The sequence below is a fragment of the Danio rerio genome, chromosome 12, assembly GCF_049306965.1.
Source record: "Danio rerio strain Tuebingen ecotype United States chromosome 12, GRCz12tu, whole genome shotgun sequence".
In the NCBI taxonomy this organism is placed as follows: Eukaryota; Metazoa; Chordata; class Actinopteri; order Cypriniformes; family Danionidae; genus Danio; species Danio rerio.
In genome coordinates, this window is record NC_133187.1 from 38,757,720 (window position 1) to 38,776,201 (window position 18,482).

An 18,482-nucleotide genomic window follows, 5' to 3' on the forward strand; every position below is an offset into this window, starting at 1 on the left:
AAGGGTAGTACATTTGAACAGTGGTTTACAAGGGTTAAACCTACCAATATTTTGCAATACAAATATTGAACAAAGTAAGTATATTGTACTCTTTAAATTTAAGTACCTAATAGTTAAGACCACTTAGCATAAAGTGGGACCATCATCTCCATGGGTTCGTTTTAAAACATGAGCTATAAATCACCAACTTCTGAGCAATACAGTTTTCCTTTGGGTATGCAAAACTAAGCATTAACTGTGTGCTAGTGACAGGCCTTAACACTATCCATTTAAGCCCATGTCCGACTGTTTCTCTTCCTGGAGGTAAATGAGATGAAGCATACAGGCAAATACCCACTAGGGACATTTTAAAGCCCCTCTGTTGCTGGGACGTTTGCCAGTAGTGTCACACACAAAGACAAGAGCTGTCCTCCTTGACCACACCACCCTCTTCAACGCATCTTCCCAAGGACACATCTTTAACAACACAAAAACATCCCAATCCCCCTCTTCCTCTTTGAAGTATTTTCCTTTGTGCATCTCTCATTCTTTCTTGATCTCCTCTGGCTTTGTGTTCCTCAAAGGCATGGAATGAAGATTAATGTGTTTGCTTTAATTAATATGCACTAGCTGATTAGAAACAGGGAGGTACAGGCTTGTTCTTGAGTTTTGAGGGAAGTCGGGGGACGTGTGTGTTTGTGTATGCGTGTGTTATAGGCAGACAGGTGGTGTTGATGGGGATGCCTGATTCAATGCGCACCTTATTTGCATACACTTGCAGACAACCATCTGTGCTAATAGCCTCTGAGATGTCTCTATTAGGCTCTAAGCCACGTGTCAGTGCCAGGAGAACCACACCCATGCTATGCCAATGTTGAACCATCTGATGCCAACTTACGATGGGTGGAGCCATGGGGGGGGGGGGGAACTGTCAGAAGTGCAGTGGAAATCACAACCCAGGCTGATTGGAAATATGTGCTCAATACGTGGCCAGGTCTTTTTTTTTTCACAAATCCACAAGAATAATTTCTTACATTTATATTGCACTTTTCTGGACACTCAAAGCTCTTTACACATTTTTTGGGGGGAATCTTCTTGTCCACCACCAGTGTGCAGCATCCACCTGGATGATGCAATGGCAGCTGTATTGCACCAGACTGCACACCAATTGATTGGTGGAGAGGAGACAGAGTGATGAAGCCAATTATAATATGGGAATGGTTAGGAGGCCATGATGGACAGAGGTCAGTGGACAAATTTGGCCAGGATGCAGGGGTTAAACCCCTACCCTTTTTTTTTTTTTTTTTTTTAAGGACATCCTGGGATTTTTAATAACCACAGAGAGTCAGGACCTCGGTTTACTGTCTCATCCGAAAGATGGTGCTCACTAAGCTGTATAGAGTCCCCTTCACTATACTGGAGCATTTGGACCCACATAGCAGGTTGAGCGCCCTCTGGTCTTACGAACACCACTTCCATCAGCAACCTAGCTTTACCATGTGGTCTCCCACATGAGTGGGTGACCATGTGAGAGTTGCAGTGTTTGGACTTTCAGCAGTGTAAATGAACACTTTGAACTGAACTACATTGAACTTTAACTCTGAAATCTGGATTTTAATGTTTTTCTAGATATTCTAGAACTTCTATGTTAAGCTGCTTTGACACAATCTACATTGTATAGAAATCTACATAGTTCTATAGAAATAAAGAGGAATTGAATTGAATTGTGCGTATTTATGTAGTTATTGTGTGTTTTGGGTTGGAGATAAACTCTGCAGTAATCTCTTTTAATATCTCTTAAACTATAAAAAATCCAGCCTTTTTATTGTTTACTGAACACCACTGATCGGCTAATGAGATTATTATTTGAATGGAAATCTGTGTGATTGGTTAAAATGCTTAAAACTGCAAAAAAAAAAAAGTGCAGTACAAATAAATCTGATCTACATGTTATGCCGCAAATTGGCATTGGCATATATGTATGCGAGGGAAGTGCCGTAGGGGAGCCATTTCTAGTTTATAGTAAATTAGACGGGCAGTATGTAAATTGGGATTTAGTCTATTTTTCAGTTTAGAAATCATTTTTGTAGTTGTTTTTGACTGGACAGGAAGCTTCTGCCAGACCTCAAATAGGCCCTTCTATCCTTTGCTTCTCAGTAAACATGGGGAAAATACCAGTTCCGCCACAAAGCTCTTTGTTTTAGTTCATCAAACAGTAATTAAATAGCGTTCATCTCCAGAAATCGTAGTATGCATGTCCGTTTTGGTCAAATGCATTTCACAACAACGCAGTCAGGCCAAGTGGAAATCCTCCAAGCCACACCAAACTCGGAACAAATTACTCTAACATTTTACCCAAATTCCTCCAGTTTCAAAAACGGTCATCAACAGTGACATGCTGACAGCTCATGTGAACCCATTCAGAGGCTTCTGGCGATGACAGACGTCTTTCACCTGAGCAAAATCACAGAAATTGTCCTATTAGGTCCAATTATCAACCTGTAAAAATAGAAGAAGCTATGCATAAGCAGGCAAATAAATAATGAATCATGCTCAGGAAATGAAGGTTATTAGCTGTAATGATGTTTTGAATGCACCAGGAGTCCATCCGTGAATGACAGCGAGAAGTGTTGTTGGAAAAGAAAAGAAAAAACAGTATTAGTCAGATGTTCTGAGATGGAGAACAAACTCCAGAAAGACGTTCAAAGACATTTGTGTTCTGTAAAACTTTGTGAACATGCAGCAGACTATTTTAGATGTTGTTTACAATTCATTTTATTTGTATAGCAGTTTTTTTCTGTTAATTATTGTTGAATTGCAGCTTGCATGTTATTGCATGTTATTGCATTGCAATCATATTAAGTTAAAGTTACAATCAAATATAAGTTATTATATACATCAGGGCTGCACAATATATAATTTCAGCATTGATATCGCAATGTGTGCGTCTGCAAGTCACATCGCAACATATAAAATGTTAAGTTGGGATTATAGATGACCAGAAACCACAGGTCAAAATACAGGAGATTTGTGGAGACATTGCAGAATTGAACCATAATAGAGTAAAAGTTTATCATCTCCATGTGTTTTTAGGGCCTGTGACTGTGTGAGTATTTGAAGAGTTTAAAGAGCACCCATGTTACCTCTTCTAAAAGATATAAGATAAGACTTTGATGTCTTTAGAATGTCTTAGTAAAGACATTGTCTTTTTCAGCTTAAAATACTAATCAGATTATTTATTATATATTATACAGTCTGCCCATGTTTGTGTCTTGAGGACTTTTTAGCTGTTTTTGTAGCCTGTAGCTTTAAATCCAAATGAGCTGCTTCTCCCCACCCCGACTCCCACATGCGTGTTTGCTTCTCATGTTATGTCAGATAAACAGCAGTCAGTGATAGAGACAGACACGGATAAAGCTGAAATAAGGTCACAAGTCAAAAATAATAAATAAGTTTATCTGATACATATTTGCGGTGGAGTCTATTCAAGCCTTTTTTCTCATTTATTTATATTATTTATTTATTTCTACTACTCGCATATTTAAATAAAAATAAATAAATATTCAAGCCTTTCTGAAATGATGAGTCACACACAAATTCCGTTTGCAGTACACACACACACATACATACAGCTGAAGTCAGAATTATTAGCCCCCATTATATTTATTTATTTTTTATATTTCTCAATTTATGTTTAACATGGGAAAGAAATTTTCACAGCATGTCTGATAATATTTTTTTCTTCTGGAGAAAGTCTTATTTGTTTTATTTCAGCTAGAATAAAAGCAGTTATTAATTTTTTAAACATCTTTTTAAGGACAAAATTATTAGCTCCTTTAAGTAATTTTTTTTCTTGATAGTCTACAGAAAAAAACATTGTTATACAAGAACTTGCCTAATTACCCTAACCTGCCTAGTTAACCTAATTAGCCAAGTTAAACCTTTAAATGTCACTTTAGGCTGAATAGAAGTGTCTTTAAAAATATCTAGTCAAATATTATTTACTGTCATCATGGCACAGATAAACTAAATCAGTTATTAGACATGAGTTATTAAAACTATTATGTTTAGAAATGTGTTGAAAAATCTTCTCTTTGTTAAACAAAAATTGGGGAAAAAAATAAACAGGGCGTCTAATAGGGGGGCTAATAATTCTGACTTCAACTGTATCTGCATTTACTGACACCAAAACCATAAAGCATGGTTTATTTCGCGTTATTGTTTGCTCTATTGTGTATATTTATGACTGTAATCTATTTAAAAATAATTTGATATTATGATTTTCAAAAGACACTAAATGCCATGAGCAACCTGCTCCATACTGTAATAATGGTCGTTTCAGAATGATATGGATTAGTTATTGTACTGTACAAAGTTAACAGTCACAGTTACACAGCTCTCTTCATGGTTTAAAAGCAGACCTGACAAGCCCAATTCCTCCCAATGTTGATTCAAGATATACAAAGCAGATAATCATTTTCACAATGCTACTAGAAATTTGAGAGCAGTTTTGATATTGGCATTCGTCCCTTGTGTTTATTTCTCTATCTTACCCTCTTTTCTTAGAATGCCAACATCGTGCAGCCTTAATATACATATTTAACCTGCAGTTTTATTGCATATAGTTGATGTCTATGTGTACATGTCTAATGAAGTCATCAATGGTTGGGATTATCTCTCCGGATGTGCTGTCCTTGAGGTTCTTGATGGTTGGCATCATCTGTTTTGTTTTTTCATTTTCAGTTTGCATTTTATTCCAGTCCTTTTATTATTTATTCCAGTTTTATTTTTAAAACCTGCTCTGTGTTAATTTCCAGTTATTAATTTTAACTTTATTTTACTCAGCAGAAATGTTTTAAGGCATGCAAACTTTCTGATGAAAAAACTTAAATGTTTAAGTTTTTCATGCTTTACTAGAAATGCATTCCTAAGTTTAATTCTGCTCAAAAAGTGTAATGTAATGTGTATTTATATGGAACATTTTTTCCCCAGTGATGGGTTGCGGCTGGAAGGGCATCCGCTACGTAAAAACGTGTTGGATAAGTTGGCGGTTCATTCTGCTGTAGCGACCCTGGATTAATAAAGGAACTATGCTGACAAGAAAATGAATGAATAGCACAAAGTGCTCTGCAAAATGCTTCACAATCACGAGGGGGGTCTCTCCACACTACCACTAGTTTGCAACATCCATTTGGGCAGCAGCCACAAAACAACAGCGCCAATGAGATCACCACACACCAGCTATAGGTGGAGTGGAGAGACAGTGATACAGCCAATTCAGTGGATAGGGATGATTGGGAGGCAATGATAGGTAAGGACCGATGGTGGGAGTTTGGCCAGGACACTGAGGTTAGACCCCTCCTCTTTATGAGAAGTGCCATGTGATTTTTATTGACCACAGAGAGTCAGGACCTTGGTTTAACATCGTCTAGACGGTTCTCACTGGCAGTACACTGTGCCCTTCACTATACTGGGGCATTAGGACTCACACAGTCTGCAGGTTGAGCTGGCCTTACACAACTTCCAACAGCAACCTTGTTTTCCCATGTGGTCACCTATCCAGGTACTGACCAGTCTCAGCCCTGCTTAGCTTCAATGAGTAAGCAGTCTTGGGCTGCAGGGTGATATGGCTGTGGCCTGAATTGACCTGAATGTGTTAATGTGATCATTTTCCTTCTCTTCCAAGTGCTGTTTTGAACCCCATTTACTTTCATTGTTTGAACAAAAACATATTTATTTTCTTCATTTGACAGAAGACATTCATTTGTGTCCCACAGATGAAAAAAAGGGTTGAATCAGTTTTACAATCCACATGACTGACAGTTTTTCAGATTATCCGAGTTTTACAATCCACATGAAATTTATAACACTCTTCCCGGATGCCAGCAACTGTTTCTTTGTGTTTATCCTGTAGAACTTTATGAGAAGCATCTCTGAAGCTGATTAGGTTTTGATTGAAGTCATTAAAGAAACATATGCTGTGAAAGAGCAATGGCATTTTGCAGCAAATATATTTCAGATTTTTTTTGCAACATCTAGAAATTCTCATTTCATCTCCTACAGATCTGATGATGTATAACCTTCAGGCATGTCTCAATGACTCTCACTTTGTCAAAACTGCACTCACATTGTTTGACATTTCTCATTCGCAGTCACGTTCATGCTTATATTCCGCAGGATGACATCAGGTTTTCAGCAGACGGACACTTCTCCACCCGTATCAGACCTGTAAACTTATAACCCAGCAGAGCATGATGAACAGCCAACGCAAACGGGTGAGGAAAGCCAATTTATGAAAAGAGGCTAAGATAGAGAAATGTACACAAGGGAAGACTGCCAATATCAAAACTGCTCTCAAATTTCCATCAGCATTGTGAAAATGATTCTCTGCTTTGTATATCTTAAAGCAACATTGGGAGGAATTGGGCTTGTCAGACTTGCTTTTAAACAATGGAGAGAGCTGTGTAACTGTGCAGTTTAACTTTTATAAAGTAAAATCACCAGTCCATATCACTCTGAAATGGCCATTTTTATAGATTGGGGCATGTTGTTCATGGTATTTAGTGTCTTTTGGACATGATAATAAGAAATACATTTAAAAGAAAAAAAAATGTTATTGTATAATCCTGATAGGGAGATGTCAAGTTAAATAATATATATATATATATATTTTTTTTTTTTAAGTAAATGCAAGGAATTCATTGAGAGGGATACCCAAAAATATTCTTCCTGGTAGGGACAAAGGAATGAAACCTTTGATCATTTGACCCTGATCATTTATAATAAAAATAATCAAGATTTTTAAAAAGCCTAAAACCTTTAAAATACATTGCGATGATGTTGGATTCTAGTTTTAGAGACTTTCTGACCCCTAACTTTAACAGTTTTCCAGATTGGAGATTTTTTTGACCACTTATGGCCCGTTTCCACTGACTGGTACAGTACGTGTAGGTATGGGTCACCTTTATCAGGCTTGCGTTTCCACTGCTAAAAGGGTACCAATGGTGGGCATGGTGTAGACAGAAAGTTTCAGATGACGTCATTCTCGCTCGAGGAAATTTCGCTCAAAGTAAAGCTGTACGGGTTGTTCACATATCATATGAGAAGCACTTCTCACAAAACAGATGCTTTATACACATATGTCCTTGTGTATAAATATTTATTACTAACATTTCTATGAACATGATTTGATTATAACTGCAGTTCAATGATAATGCGAAATAACCTGCGCTAACATTTGCATTAATATAATTGCAATATATACCAGATACAGATAAATTACACACAGCATACATTTTAGTCTTTTTTTGGGTTCAAAAACAACACACAACGTATAGCCCAGTCAGTGGAAACCTCTCATCTGTATCTCTAATCATCACCAGCACATGTATCCTTTTGTTAGAAAGTAATTCCTTCATTCCGAGTTCATAATAGTCCAGAAGGTGACGATAATAGTTAAACATGGCAGTTTGTTCATCTTTTAGGTTGCTGAAAGAATCATTTGCTTCTTTGTTTTGTCTGGCTGCTTCTTTGGTTTTTTACACTTCACTCTAGTGTTTGTCTGTTTCTGAAAGGGTCGGATGTGAGAAACACTTCAATAATCACACGCACGTTATTATCATTAGCTCAAGTTCGTTATTACAAATATAAATATGTGTATAAATGTGCTCGCAAGCTCTCTGGAGAAAGTGATACCGCTCAACGGCCTCGTAAAACAAAAACAGGACATGGCAGATTTTGTTCTTCTTGGCTTTGTGGCTTGCTTGTTTGAACTTGGTCGATCATAGCTCGTTATTATATGTATATATTATTAAAATGTAATGTCCTGGCTGTGTATTTAAAAATGCTGCTTCCTTTATTTTTATTCACCTGCTTGTTTATGCGTTAGTGACATATCTCTGTAAACCAATAGCGTTCATCTGTGCATCTAGCTCCACCTTTTGGTACTTTTTTGTCATACTAGGTACCCTTTGCAAAGGGTACCCAAAAGTGGTACGGTACGCATCACTTTTAGGTAACTTTTGAGAGTGGAAACCGTACCATTCAGTGGAAACGAGCCATTAAACTTTTCTCTTAAACAGTGTGTTGTGGCAAGATGGACACACTTACTGGAATAATTTGTTTTGCAGCAAATCACTGATTTGTTTGTTTGTTTGTTTGTTTGTTTGTTTGTTTGTTTGTTTGTTTGTTTGTTTAATTTATTGAGTGAGTGAGTTTGGCATTTATGTTTCCTGAATGTATACTAAAGTTAAGCAGAAGGTCATTTTTGAACAATTATCTGTTTTAAGTTATGCTGGTGTGGTAAAAAGACATTGAAATATCAATGGAATTATACTTAAAAATAATTCAATCTTACGAATTTACAATGGTACTGATAATTGTGGCACACATTTATTTATTCATTAGATTTATTTTTATACTTTGTTTGCAGTTGTTTGTTCTCAATTAGATCTGTTTTTGTTAATATTTTGATTAAAATATATATTTTCAAAGTCTTGTTTTTACCAAGGGTGTCAGTATTAGAAAGAAATCAAAGTTATTGAGAAATATAACTTATAAATATAACTGAGAATGTACATAAATAAAAAAAAATATATATATACAATACAATAAAAAAAACAACCAAAAAACAATCATCAAACTGGCAGACACAGAAAGCACCCAGGGAAAAAATATGACATTAGGCAGTTTGAAATTCTATGCAAAACAACTTATATTTCCTTAAAGGGGACCTACTAAGTATAATTCTCTTTTATAAGGTGTTTAAACATAGTTGTGTGACAAAAATTTGTGAATATGGCCAGCTTCTATTCATAAAAATATATGAATTATATTTTTGTAATCACAGTTCCCAAATACAGTCTGCAGAAACACTTTGATTGACATTCTCCCATTTCACATGTCACCAGAGTGGGAAAGCCCCACCCATTAGTGATGACTCTCCCTCATTAGCATAAACAGCCCTAAGTGAGAAGCAGCCATCCTCAATTAGAGTTTTTACATCATACAACTGTTTCACACCTCTTATAAAAAGAGGGCTGGGAGTACAATCTCATTTGAATTCAAAGTGACGGTCATCAAAACAGTACAATTTGGATCAAAGCCTACAAGAGGCAGTTTTAACAAATTATAATAAAATATACATTTATGGGCTAAAACTTCACATACACACTTAGGGAACATCAAACGTATTTTACATCTTGTAAAAAGGGGATATATTAGGTACCCTTGAAAGTTTAAAGGCCTTTATTTACACCAAACACATTTTCTTATTTATTCTGAAAAATCTGGGGCGGCACGGTGGCTTAGTGGTTAGCACTGTTGCCTCAATGCAAGAAGGTCGCTGATTTGAGTCCCAGCTGGAACAGTTGGCATTTCTGTGTGGAGTTTACATGTTTTCCCCATGTTGGTGTGGGTTTCCTCCAGGTGCTTCGGTTTCCCCAAACAGTTCAAAGGCATGCACTATAGATGAAATAAATAAGCGAAATTGTCTCTAGTGTATTTGTGTGTGAATAAGAGTGTATGGGTGTTTCCCAACACTAGGTTGCAGCTAGAAGGGCATCCCCTGCGTAAAAATATGCTGGAATAGTTGGCGGTTCATTCCACTGTGGCGACCTCAGCAATAGTGACTAAGCTGAAGGAAAATGGTTGAATGAATGAATATTTTAATCTTTAATGGCGACACAAAAGCTACATCTGGCATTATCGGGTCTCACCCGGGAATATTTTACTCATTTCTAAAGGACTGGCTCCATTTTATGTGTTCAGTATTTTGACTGTGTTTCTAGGGAGAGTTACTTTGATTAAAGGATCCGGAAAGAATTTGACTTTAAACCCAGTCTGTCGTCTGATTGGTAAAGGTTTGCGTCCAAAGAGATTATTGAAGCCAGTGTTTGTTATGCTAAATGTGAATCTTATCAGATCATCATATGAAATACACTGTGCAAATATTTCTCTTCTGGATCATTTTCATTTCTCAGCCGGACTCGCTGTTATATGGGGAAGCTGGGGATTTTAGTGTGTGTTTGTGATGAGTGATGCATACCTGATTCATTTAACCTGAAGACCACCAGATAATTATTACTAGAGCTTAGTGTTAGTTTAGTATTATTTACATACATTTTTTATTATTTAGATATCATTTTTTAGTAACTTTCTTTCATACATTTTTAGTTTTATTTATATGTCAGTTGTGTTGTTGTTTTAGTTTGGTTTAGTTTGTTCAATTCAATGCAAGCTTATTTATATAGCAGCTTAACATAGTTGTAGTAAAGTCCAGATTTCAGAGTTGAAGTTCAGTTTAGTTAAGTTCAGTGTGGTTTAAGTTTCACTGCTGAAAGTTCAAACACCGAAGAACAAATTCACTGCAGTGCAGCTCCACAAGTCCTGATCTGAGCAAGCCAGCGGCGACAGTAATGAGGAAAAAACTTCACCAATTGATTAACGGATAATAATTTATTTGTTTTGTTGATATTTATTTTATTTTACATGATACTTTTTCTCAATGCAATTTTTATTTTAAACAACTTGCTAAATGCAATTTGTATTTTAAACAACTTGCTAAAAGTATCATATTACATTTCTATTTAAATGACATTTTTATTGTATTTTATAAATTAATTTATTATTATTTTTTTCCAATTGTTCTTCTAAACACTTGTTATTTTATTTTTCTTTTATTTCAAATTAGTTTTACAATTAGTTACCAAAACACTTGTCCAAATTAATGTAATTTAAAAAAAAAGATGTTTTTATTTTCCATTTAGTTATTTATTCTTTGTATTGTCAAAGAAAAAAACATTTTTGTATTTTTTTTTCTTTAATTCTCCAAAATGTTTGTCCTTTAAAACCCTGGATATACACCTTATATGTTTATTTTATTTTATTTTATTTTATTTTACATTTCTTATTTACTTTATTTTATTTTATTTTTCATCTTATTTTATTTTTTTCCAGTAGTTCACCAAAATGTTTGTCCAAAGTAATGTGAGAAAAGCAAAAAATAAAAAAATATAACAGTATATAACAATTAACAAAAATATAACAACTGATAGAATTTTTTTTTTCTTATTTTTTTTCCAGTAGTTCACCAAAATGTTTGTCCAAAGTAATGTGAGAAAAGCAAAAAATAAAAAAAAATATAACAGTATATAACAATTAACAAAAATATAACAACTGATAGATTTTTTTTTTTTTTTTCATTTGTTCTACAAAGCATTTGTCAAAGCTGTTTTGTCCTTCAATCTCTAAATCATTTGACCTTTGCAGTGTTTCAGATAAAAACCTTGGATGTTTTTATTTATTTATTTATTTATTTTTATTTATTTTTATTTATTTTTATTTTATTTTAAGCTTAAAATATTACATTACTGTAGCAAACACATGCTTAATGCTGCTTTGTATTGATAAGACAATTGTCAAAATACTATTGTAAAATGAGAGAAAACAGAGAAGCTACTATGTAAATCTTACTCATAAAAAGCTAAATTAATTAGATCATTCATAACAGTAAAGGCAGCTCCGGGATCATTAACAGTGATTGAGAAACAAAATAATGTAATCACAAGCAGAACAATTCAATCAATTGCTCAATTTGATTTATTTTCAAGCACAGCATAATTCTTTTATAGCAAACCAAACTAGAAAATAAATAAGTGGCCAGTGGCGTTTTGAAAAAAAAAAAAAAAAATCTATATATACATAATATAAATTATTTAAATAATAGTTTTTACGATAACAAGCATAACTCAGTGTCATTCCAGATGCTAATAAAGATTCACAATACAACTACTGTACTAACAATCCCAAAAAACAATAGTTGATTGTATTATCAACATAATTTTTTGGACAAATTTTCTCTTGTAGCTGATGTTCCTGAAGGTATTTCTCCTCTCTTTGTCTCCCACTTTCATTTGCAGAAGGGACAGAATGAAAAATGATGGTCAGACGCAGAGAGGACACCGGAGAGACAGTCAGCTAAAAGCAATTTCCTGTCAAAATCTGTCTGTCAGTTACAGTCAGCTGAAGGGCAAGTCCACAATAAATCATTAACATTAAGCAGACAACTGGCACTCTGATTAATCCCTTCATCCTCTTCACAGGCACAACCAAAGAGTTCTCAAAAATACAAAGAGGGCTTTCTGGGAGATTCAGTGATGAAGGTATTGTGTATAATGCAGACAGTTAACTTGGAATGAAAAGTGAGTTTTAAATTGAAATATTGCTGCACATATTGTATATTCTGTTGCAGCGTATGCTGGGTTTGAATAAAGGTATACTGTAAGTGGTTTGCTCTTTGAAATGAGAGCTATTGAATATGCTGGAGTTTAAATGAACATTGAGTTCAGACTTAAAAACTTTATTCATTTATCTAAAAAAAAAGTACATTAATTCTTCAAAGTGCTTGTCCTACATGGTGTTAAAAGTTTTAATTTAATTTTATTTGGAGAAACATCTTGGATGCTTTAATTTATTTTATTTTTTATTTTTATTTAATTAAAATTTTATTCATCTAACGCTTGTCCAAAATAATATCAGAAAAAATAAATAAAATGAAGGGATGTTTCTATTTGTTATTTTGAATTATTTCTCTAAAGCATATGTTCTTTGTAATTAATGTTTTTAATTTAATTTCTCCAAAGAATTTGTCCTTTTTTTAATTATTAAATTAAATTTATTTTATTTTATATTTAACAAATGCTTGTCCAAAGTAATGTCAGAAAATAATAAATAAACTAAAAATATATTTTTATTTGTTTTATTTTCAATGCAGTCTAAAAAGCTGCAGTCTAAATTTGATATTTGTAATTCTTTAGAAATACCTTGGATGTTTTCATTTAATTTTTTTATTTTTTTTATTTTTTTTTATTTTATTTTATTTTATTTTATTTTATTATTTATCTCCCCGCGTTTGATTGGGTTTCCTCTGGGTGCTCCGGTTTCCCCCACAGTCCAAAGACATGCGGTACAGGTGAATGTAGGCTAGATTGTCCGTAGTGTGTGTGAATGAGTGTGTATGGATGTTTCCCAGAGATGGGTTGCAGCTGGAAGGGCATCCGCTGCGTAAAACATATGCTGGTTAAGTTGGCGGTTCCGCTGTAGTGACCCCAGATTATTAAAGGGACTAAGCTGAAAAGAAAATGAATGAATGAATATTTAAATTAAATTAAATTAAATTAAATTAAATTAAATTAAATTAAATTAAATTAAATTAAATTATTTAAGTCTAGTTTAAAATAGTCATAATACAACTGAGCTCTAAATATATATAGGCTGGTGTACATATATGTACAGTACACATGTCGATGGATTGCTCTTCAGTGTTTGGGCTCTCAGCAGTGAATATTAAACCACACTGAACTGAACTGAACTGAAACTCTGGAAACTGAACTGACACTGTTTCAATTCACTATAATTTTCTTTGTGAAGCTGCTTTGACAATCTACATTGTAAAAGTGCTATACAAATAAAGATGAATTGAATTGAATTGAACATGTATGTATGAGTTGTCTACTTAGAAAACAGTATTTAGTTGTTTTAAATGTTCATGGAAAAAATATAAGCTGTCTGCTCAAGCAGCTTCTGGGTTTTTGAGACAACATAATCTGAAATCTGTCCTTTATGTGTATGTGTGTGAGTTTGAATGAGAAACTTCACAGGCACTTGAATTCCTTTGTCCGTTCCCCAGCCTCTGAGGTCTATAATGAGAGAGAATAAACACAGCTTTATCACCAGGGAGGGTTTAACTAGACAAGCGCAGGAGGAGAGCTTAGAACCATTTCAAGGACAAGAGGTGTTTAATTTTTCAGCTGATAATCATCCACCCATTTAGCATATGTCACGCAGCCCGCTAATCATCAATCACCTTTTAATGAACTACACCGCATTTTCTACACTATTCAATCGACATTGGTTTCAGAAAAAGTCTTTATAATGGCCATCCCTTTATTGTTGTTGTGACTCATTTGGTAATAATGTGTGTCTGTATGAAAGTATACATCAGATATCAAAATTAGAGAACTATTTTAAAAATGTTAGATTTTTAAAAGGGGTCCTATTCTGCCCCTTTTTACAAGATATAAAAAAGTGTCTGATGGTCCTAGAGTGTATGTGAAGTTTGAACTAAAAAACAAACACATAGGGCTCAATTTTGAGTGCAGGGTGGAAAAGCATTAAGTGCGTGTCAGAATCCACTTTTGCTATTTTAAGGACGGAAAAATCCGCTTTACGCCGTGGAGCATGGTCTAACAGGGTTGAGTTTATTCTCTTAATGAGTTATTGGTGTGTTTTGAGAATAAACCAATCAGAGTCTCATCTCCCATTCACTTTAAGAGTCAGTTGCGTCGTGCCATAGCACATCTGCTATGTACCTGGCGGACTTTGTAAGTGGAAAAACTGAACGCTTCACTAGAGAGAAAACAGTTAAACAGAGCATCTGCAGGCGAGAATGAGAATGAGCCTCCTCATTCTTTACTTTCACTTTCACTCTTGTGGATAGGAAAACTTGTTGTATGCACAGACATCCATTAGCCTACATAATTAATTTTATTTATTAAACACTAAAAATTTTTTAAAAACTATTTTTAAATTCAGTTCTAATTTCCAGCAAACTAATAAATGAACAATAAAAACGACGTGTGTCAAAAAAATGCACATTTCCAGTTATTACCAAATGCACATGCTGTGCCCCATATGGTCTAAAACCTGACAGGTGGACAAATCTAAGCTTGTTTTTAATAAAACAAATATAAATATGCACATAATAAATAATACTGCTAATAATAATAACATTATACAAAAGCAAATTGTTTTGAATAAACTGAAAGCCCCCCGAGATGAACAAGGCATGAAGGCAGTGGTTTTTATATTTATGTAGGCTAGAAAAAATTAATTTTGTAATATTTTAATCAAATCAAAATCTAAATTTTGCTTTTTTTTTTTAAGCATAACTGTAAAACACAAACGCGGTTATGAATATATTAAAACATGTACTTGTTTGTTGTAAAAATTTGTAATAATGACAAAGAAATACAAATTTGTGCATCTGCTGACTACCGGGTGCAGCGTAGCTGGTGTATTCTGGGAAATTTTCTTACCCTTTGCTTTCAAGAGATGTCTTGAAAAATCTCTCTTTCGAGGGATGTCTACCCCTTCCCCTTAGCCCTACCCCTTCAAGCTAAAGAGAATTGGGACACCTCTATCCCTTCATGTGAATGCGCAAAACGAGGGGTAAGGAGAAGGGCTAAGGGGCAGAATTGTGCCTTTGTCTTTTAAGCTCTAACGATTTGATCAACTCCAGCTGCAGTGTTGAACTGATTGTAGCTGGATTTCAATCACCCCATGGTAAATAATGAAAATTTCTAATAAGAATAGTTTAATTTGCAAATAATTTTACTTGTTGTATAAGTTGCTTTGATTTAAAAATGAAAATTGTAAAAATAGCTTAGATGTAGCTAAGCTGCTTTTGTCATGTAGCTTTTAGCTTAGCTTGCTACATTTCCCAGGGGGTAGCTTTTAGTGTTTAGTATCATTTTTCAAGTAGCTTGTCAACACTGGAAATAGTGTGGGGAAAAAAAGTTAATGCAAATAATGGGAGATAGAATAAAGTCTGACATAGCAAACATCATGTCCATGTGACTAATCGGCTGTCTCCATGAAGCTCGCCTTGTTAACTGTTGGTTACTGGCTTACCAATGCTACAGAGAGCCACTTTAATAACTAAGGGTGAGTTAGGGAAGTAATTTTAGAAATAACTAATTTAACTAAACAACTACTCTCACTATGGGTGAACAAATGACTCACCATCTTGCAAAGTCTAAAAGTTTCAGCTGCCAGTTAAACAGTGTTTGTCAAATTAGTAAAGAAATATCCACCAGTTGCTATATTAACGCTAGTAACTGGAATGGATGCAAAAATGTTCTCTAATTTTCCAAATACCTTAAAAAAGTCATGATTTTTACATCTGTTAAAAAAAAATCTGTTATTTACCAGTTTCCATATTTTGTGATTCACAAGAGTTTTCCGTTTATTTACGATTGTGAATTGCATTATGGGAGCTTGATCTCTGCTCTGTTGACTCTTTTTGTAATAATATAACCCATAAGAAATAATATATAAAGAAATAGGGCTGTAAAAAAATGCACTGGCAGTTTATTAAGGCTTTTGTATCATAATATACAACACCAACCCAGACAGCATATTACTTTAAACTAATAAAAAATGTAAATAAGTCATTTTTTTCGAATTTTTAAAGTTGTTGGAAGAAGATCAAGGTCTAATAATGCAATTCAAAAGCTTAAATAAATGGGGATGAATATGGAAAACGGCTAATTTATGGATATTTTTACATTGTGTACAGATTTATGTAGACAAAAAGTTGTATAATGACATAGTATGACTTAGTTTCTCTCTATTAAGGTGGTTTACAAAGACACACCTCTTGTCCCTGTAATTCAAATCATACTTAACAGGGTCTTTTGAAATGTAAAATTTGCCACAGGTTTCTTGTGAGAGCTGTATTTAGGGGTAGGGCCATATAATAACCGTTAGAGTGTTCAATACATTACACCGATGTAGTGTCCCTGTAAACCATGTATACAACTATATGTGTGTGTTTTGACTGTTCACTCAAAGAGAACAGCTAGGCTTACATGTATTGAGATTAATTAGACATCATGGTCTTCCGATGTCCTTCAAGAGGACATCTTGTGTCTCTGTAGCGCTGTCTGTTTACCGAAAAAAGAATGAGCCATTTGGTCCCACAAAATAAAAAATGAGGGCTTATTGTTTCTCTCTCACCTACCTTCTCTCACTAGAGCAAAAACAATTAAGCATGATTGAATAATTAGAAAGGGACGGAGAGATGAGACAAATCTGTCCCCATTCCTTTACCCATGTGCTGACATTTTTGTCTCCAGCCAAAGGTCAGATACTAATAAAAAATGTGCACTGACCTTCTGATGTGTCCAAAGAACCGTATGGCACCATAGTAATCGTATCCACTTTATGGCGTCCAGACCCGCAGAGGAGCAACAGAGGCTTTTAAAAAGCTGAAATCCCCCTCCTCTCCACGCCGGCCCATATGGCGCTCCTTCAGTTTTATTTGCCTGCTCACTTCTTGATATATGAGAGGTATTAAACGTGACACCTGTGCTGAATGAGTAGTCCTCCATGGTGACGTTTAACCAAAGTTTAACCACATTTCGGGTTTATTCCCTGTTGTTGTTTATAGCTGACGTGAGGCAGAGATTACCTTGAGGTTTAAGCCCACCCATGCAGAACTGAATCTGCTCGTTGGTCACGTCTTTCAGTCCAAACTAAACTATGACCTTCCAGCAGCAATTATTAGCAAAAACAAAGGAGAATAAAGACCCTCAAGAGATGTTTCATCTGAAATAGGAGCGTAAAATGGTTTTACTCATTGGTGGTGGTTTTTATAAATTCATTAAAGTGATGGTTCACCCAAAAATTATTTAATTTTTTTTCATTATAGACCATTTTTAGCTGAAGCCATGGTTCTTGGTGACATAAAATACAAGTCAAAACATACAGGCAAAACTAAGTTAATACCTGTGGCTTCTAATGATTTATTGAGGTCTTCTAAAGCTAAGTTATCAATCTGTTACAGATTCACTAAAATCTTTATAAGATATTAGTTAAAGAGCTCCAATTGTAGTTTTTTTTTAATGACCTTCCATGTAGTGTGTAACAAAGCTCCAAGTGAAGTGAAATATCCTGCTAAGGCTTAAATCTGAAAGTGCACCGTGTTTAAAACTACTGGTTATTCTATAAAAGAGTTGACTCATAGTGCTTCAAATGAATCGTCGGTAACACTTTAGAACACTTTAGAAATATCTGTTATACCTACTTAATAGATCATTAACAAACTGTTATTTAATGAGTTACAAATGACTTGTTAAATAAAAGTTAATAGTTTGTTAATTATTTACAACTGTGCCTTATACAAACCCATGAGGTTTGGGCACTTTTTGTGCTAAACGTGAAAACAAAATAAATACAAAATTCTTTTATTAGAAAAGTTTCACTAGTATTATTAGATGGTTAACAAACTATGAACAACTGATCAGTAAAGTGTGAGTTAATATACTAGTTAAGTGTTAGCTATTAGCTTATGTGTGTTATTGGAACGTTATTCTAAAGTTGCAACTATTCCATATTTACTGTTAATAAATGAAAAATAGTTGCAACTTTAGAACAACTTCCCAATAACGTATATAAACTATTAACTGATACTTAACAAGTCTTTAGTTAGTAATTTACCAACAGCTTGTTCATAATCTATTGATAATGTATTAGTTATAGTTATAAATCATTAAAATACGTTTAACAAACTATTTATAACTTGTTAACTAACTGCTTGTAAGTTATCTATTGGCTATCAATAAGGCACAGTTATAAATAATTAACAAACTATTAACCTTTATTTAACAAGTCATTTGTAACTCATGAACTAACAGTTTATTAATGATCTATAAACTAGTTAT

The 18,482-nt window shown here is 34.2% G+C and overlaps 1 long non-coding RNA gene across 1 annotated transcript; it reads right to left on the reverse strand.

Moving 5' to 3' along the window:
• On the reverse strand, positions 1-17,153 carry LOC141376856 (uncharacterized). The gene is made up of 3 exons (XR_012388129.1): positions 16,932-17,153; positions 6,107-6,205; positions 1-2,478 (listed from the first exon to the last, which is right to left on the reverse strand). It is a non-coding gene; the product is annotated as an uncharacterized lncRNA (long non-coding RNA).
• Positions 17,154-18,482: the final 1,329 nt, after the last annotated feature.